This window comes from Brassica oleracea, chromosome C9 (genome assembly GCF_000695525.1).
Source record: "Brassica oleracea var. oleracea cultivar TO1000 chromosome C9, BOL, whole genome shotgun sequence".
Lineage (NCBI taxonomy): Eukaryota > Viridiplantae > Streptophyta > Magnoliopsida > Brassicales > Brassicaceae > Brassica > Brassica oleracea.
This window is the reverse complement of record NC_027756.1, coordinates 8,340,247-8,346,531: the sequence shown is the minus strand read 5'-3', so window position 1 is coordinate 8,346,531 and position 6,285 is coordinate 8,340,247. Positions and strand designations below refer to the sequence as shown.

The 6,285-nt window shown below is 26.0% G+C and overlaps 1 pseudogene; it reads left to right on the top strand.

The window, feature by feature from the left end:
• Positions 1–900: 900 nt before the first annotated feature.
• LOC106317166 overlaps positions 901–6,285 on the top strand; it is a 13,882-nt pseudogene continuing 8,497 nt past the window's right edge.

Below are 6,285 nucleotides of genomic sequence, written 5' to 3'. Positions count from 1 at the left end.
TGACAAGTCCCATAATTATAAGGTTCCTCAGTTTAGAAAAGATAATTCCGGCTCTAATGAAGAAAATGAGGAGATCTTTGGTCCCGAAATGCCATGTCTAAGTGTCATAAAGTTTTGACGGATTTGGCGAGCCATACAAGGCTAGATAAATAATTTTTCGTAATCTATTAGCTAGATATAGCTCATGATCGACCCAAAGGCACTAGAACGAGATTATACATATTTTTGTTACCTACAAGGAACTAAGGACTTGGGTCCATTTGATACTAACCTACCCGGAGAAGGGTAAATTATTTTGATGATACAGGTTGTTTGTCCGTCCAAGTTCACTCAAGCGAGGATTTGGTGGATCTAATTACTAAGACGTTACTGACATCCAGAGATGTACTCAACAGGGGGAGTAATACGTGTTGTACTCTTTTTCCTTCACCATAGTTTTATCCCATTGGGTTTTCCTGGTAAAGTTTTAATGAGGCAACATCCAAAGCGTATTACAAATCACTTCGGAGATGGTCTTCCAAGGGGGAGTGTTATAAACCAAGGTCTGGTAAAATCCCATATTCAAAGGCTCATATTCTTATGTTTTTGTATTTCCTAACCCATATTGTATTAGAGTTTCATACTTATGTAATTCCCTATATAAAGTCTTCTTATTGTCTAATAAATAATAGACTTTCCCCTTATTTTCATAACAGAAATCACTTATTTGTTTTGTGACTTAGCAACGGAAAGTTATAGCGTTTTGAAGGGGACAGGATGTGGAAAAGGTTAAACAACATGTTAAACATGCATATATATTCAAATGGATTCATAAAAACACATACTCCTACACTATAAAAAAAAAAGAACTCGTCAACACAAAGGTTTAACAAAAGTCACAAATAATTAAACATTACTGTTTAATTTCCACATAAACAAAAGAGATTATGTCTTGGACTAAAATACAAGTACGAGGGCAGCCAGTTCCTAGGGTTCCGGCAAGAAACCACCGTATGATAAACTCTTTTGTTTGTGGAGTTTCTATCAAAAGTCACCACCGTGTAAGCAATGTACTCCGTACGAATGGTTCATCGTTGGGGTCTGTCCCCATAAGAACAACCGAGAGCCAGTTCCTTCGTGGTGACGTTAACGGTAGATTCGAAAGGTTCGGTGGAAAGTTTGTACCGGAGACATTGATGTCTCCCCTGAGAGATCTTGAAGACGAATTTAATTTTGTTTTGAGCGATCACGAATTTCAGGTTGGCCTTTCTCATGCGGTTATTGATTAGGCTAATCTCAATATATATAACGTAACTCAGCAACTCTATTTCATTAAAGATCAGTGTTTTGCAAGGCTAAATGGCTAATACATCACTTGGCACTACATACTGTAACCAATTAGGTCACTGGAAGCGATCGGAAGATTATATAAGTCATTCTCCAGGCTTTTTTTTTCATACTCCACGCTGTGGTCATATGAATATTGAAAAAGAGATCTTTTGTCAATTACCAAATTCATATATTTTTTAAGAACATTACACACTGCAAATCTAAACAAATTATTTTGTTATTTATGGAACACATATTTTCTATAAAGAAATTAATGGATAAAATGAATGAGAAAAAGTAGACAATTTGATCTTTAAGTTATAAAGATAACTAGATTGTTATCTGAGACTCGAGAGCTCGGATTTTTTTTTTATAAACTTATAATTTTAATCAAAAATATTTGAAACTCTTTCTTATATTATTGATCTATTTGTTTTATTTTTTGGTATACACATTTTATTTTCTTTGGAATAAAATTATTGGATTTTAATATAATATATAGGCTCAGTTTATTAATTTATATAATTTATTGTATTACAATATAAAATTAAATAAAACTATTCCTGAAACAAAAAAAAGATGATTTATATATTTAATCCATCTCTCATTAGTTTTAGTTTCTTTTTTGATTGGTTTTATAATTGAAATGAGTTAATCCATTTATTTAACCTGCGTTACTTAAAGTTTCTTTTAGTATTATAACCGGAATGAGATAATATTTGATTTAACTCGTTTCGTATGGTCTAGATATTTTATATATTTGATGAAAATCTTTGTAATTGTAAAAACATCAGTTGTGATTTGACCAACCACAATAAATAAACTTAGTAATAGCGAGTTACTTTTCATTGGTTGTTCTATTCTGGGTAACCAGACCACCTTAAGCCTGAGTAATAAAAAAAAAAAAAAAAAAAAAACTTAGTTTTTGTCAAGTTGAAAGGATATTGCTCTATTTTTACTATTTTACTAGGTGTTTTGTCCACGCGTCATAATCATCTTACGAATACTTATTATTTTATATCTTATTAATCTAAAATTCGGCATTATAAAACTCTAATTGGTGATCATGTTGAAAGAAAAAAATTATGGTGAATTATTTGTTCCTCAAAATTTATACCAATTATGTTGAAATTTTAGTCAAATTATTGAAAGGTAGATCCCACTTTTTTCTTCTAAATTTCTCATGGATGAATGAATTTATAAGAAAAAAATTCCTATGTTGAAATTTTAGTCAAATTATTGAAAGGTAGATCCCACTTTTTTCTTCTAAATTTCTCATGGATGAATGAATTTATAAGAAAAAAATTCCTTATGCAATTTTGATAAAGAACAAATTGAACAAAAATTCATATTTTTTTTTTATTTTTCAATTCCTCGAATGGAATTTTATTTTTTATTTTGTTCATTTTTTTCATTCTTCTAGTGGTCACCAATTGAAGCTATAGTGTTTCACGGATTAAACTTAAACTGGTTTAAAATAAAAGCAAGAAAATTTGTTTTGAATTCAGTCACAAGTTAAGTTATTATTTATGATTTTAAATAGTTAAATCAAACATCAAACTATTTATATATGTCAAAAAACGTTCATCAAACTATGTACTTATTATTGTGTTAAAAGTTTTAAAACACTCATATATTAGAAATAGTTTATAAAATATCTTTATATAAATATTTTTGTTTGACAAATATTTAATTATAAATTTTTTTATATCTTAGTTTTTAACTTAATAATAAAAAATATTGTTTTCAGATAGCAACCCAACATATATAAGAATTCTCTTAATTTTTAAATATATTTTCACAGTTTTATTATATTAGTTTATAATTAATTATTTAATATAACACATAAATTTAATATTATTAAAATAAAATGCGTGTTTTATTATATATAAAATTCATTACGAGTTTTGTGAAAATTAATTAATACTCAGTTAAAAACTAATAGTAAATCAATGACCTATATCTTATCTATTAAAACATAAGTCACAACTTCTTTTTATGTGTGATATTTTAAAAATAGACTTCACTAGAAAGTCATAAATTACATAACATTTCATTTATTATACATTAACATCTAAGCTATTATCATCCGAGTTTACGTAGGAATATTCCTTTCTCTTAAACAAACAGACTGTAATTAAATAAACCATTCACCACCTATTAAAATCGAACCAAACCGGTTCACTCTATCATAGGAATATATGCCAATGTGGCTCATTTTTCATACCAACAATAACTAATACTAAATGTCCTAATAATCAAACGCAAATCTACCGACATAAATATATAAGATAAAAAGCTACAAATATAAGTGATGGTTTGAAAAAAATTAATGAGATAACAAATAAGTAAACTAACATTATTATGAATCTGTGAATACACAAATGTTTATATTATAATATATACTAGAGCTTGATTGTTTTTTTATTATTTTTTTATGAATTATTTGATGACAGTTTTAAACATGTGGGTTATTTGAATATTTTAGGTTCATACAAAGCTATTCGAATCCGGAAAGATCCGACTTGAACCCCGTTTAAAAATTTTAAATATTTGAATGGAGTTTAATTTTAAAACCAAAAAAACTTCGATATAAAAAAAAAATTGATTCGTATTCGAGTGGGTTATTGGAAGCATATATCTAACTGATTCTTTAAACAAATAAAAAAAATTATTTATTAACAGGTTTGAATTTTTATCACAAATGAAGCAATTTCTTTAAAACTGGTGAAATTATTATGGTCAACATTTAAAATAAATCATGTTGAATTATTATAATAAATACAATTAATAAAGTTGTTAAGAAGAGTGAAAAAAGAAAGATAATAGAACATTTAAAATAGGTAAGTTTTATTTTATACTTTGTAATAAATGTTGTCTAATTAATTAGAAAAAAAATAAACATAATGGTTAGAATTAGTTAAAAAGAACGAAAATCCGTAAGAACCCACTTAAAATAGATAAATATTATTTTGTGTATCTATTTAATAGAATATATAACTAATAATGTAAAAACTAAATGTTTCGTACATATAAATGAAAACAAATACGTGCGCGGTCGCGCATGTCAAGATCTAGTAAAAACTTAAAACCTAATAAAATATGATAAATAAGAAAATAAGAATTTTAATATAACATATAAATTTAAATATTATTAAATCAAATTCGTTTTTTATTATATATACAATTCATTACAGATGTTTTTTTAAAATTAATAAATTAGTGAATCTGCTAAAAATTATTAATAAATCAATGACTAAGTTAAAACCTAATAAAAACATGACAAATAAGCAAAATTGACGAAAATCATGGAATACATGACAAATTAGCTAAATCACTTCATAAATAATAGTATTAAATATTATTAAATCAAATTCATTTTTTATTATATATACAATTCATTACAGATGTTTTTTTTAAATTAATAAATTAGTGAATCAGCTAAAAATTATTAATAAATCAATGACTAAGTTAAAACCTAATAAAAACATGACAAATAAACAAAATTGACTAAAATCATAGAAAACATGACAAATTAGCTAAATCACTTCATAAATAATAGTATATATTTTAAAAATTAAAATCTAATTATTTAATAAATAAAATTTAATATTTTCCCTTATAATATTTACTTTCTAAGGAATTAAGTTTATAAAAAATCATAAGCATGATTTTTTTATTGCATACTTAATTAAACTTAATTTTATAAACTGTAAAACTGATTAATATATTTATTTTTTATTTTACAAATATAATTTTATTTGTAATATATAGGATATTATACTATATTCTTTAATGATTTAAAAATATAGAGTGAATTTTTAATAAGTTTTATTTATAATAAATATAAACAAATAAATAAATATGAGAATATATTATGAATTAATTATTTTTTATAAATTTGAACTTTTAATTAAAAATGGAGGTGGTGATGTTACACTTAATAAATATTTTTAAAAACTAAATATCTAGGCTCATAGTAAGTTCTGTATAGTATTTCTTTTTGATATAATAGATAGAATAATTTAAATAACCTAAATACATAAGTTTTATCAACACCTGAAATCACAATCATAGAACAATATGTATTGTTTATAGATGCGAAATCAGCTGCCATTCCAAAAAGACACGAGGACTGGAAACCATACAGTTGGCAATACTATCAGAGCATGATTATCGCATTGACTCTTAGAACGAAGTTCTTAACAATAAAATATCATTATTTTAGTATATTATAAATAAATAATTAAAATTAAATTAAAATTAAATACCTAAATTAATTAAAAATTGCCAAGTAAAGGAGATATGCAAAATTAAATTAAAAGATATTTCTTACATTTTTTAAATAAAAAATATATCTTAATTTTCTTGCTTACTTTTAATTATTTTTTTATATTTAAATAGTCAGAAACCTGATAAAAATGTTACAATAATGACGCTGTGTTATAAAAGTAATGGAAAATTTTTATCTTTATTCATAACATAGAGGTTCCTTATATAAGAGATTACATCATCATAGATAAATGAAAAGATTACAAATCATAATCTCTTGGTTATGAGTCATCCACAATCTGGTTCATAACACTCCCCCTTGAATGCCATAACCATTTAGAGCTTGTAATGTGCTTTAATGTTGTCTCATTAAAACCTTACCAGGAAAACCCAATTAGGACAAAACCATGGTGAAAGAAAAAGAGTACAACACACATTACTCACCTTGATTTGGACATTACTGAAGGTCCCTTGGACCTCTCCAATTTTCTGCAATCCGTGGGTGATGAAGATCTTGGGCAGAATATGCTTCGTCCTCGAACATGATAGTTGGTTCTTCTTTACCATCGGCCATGCCACAATCTGATCGAACATATTGAGTCATCGACCTCAAATACACACACACGAAATCTTGGATGATGTTGCTGTGATATGCATGTACCACCATGTATAAAACATAACCTATCTGAAAACAAATCAACAAAA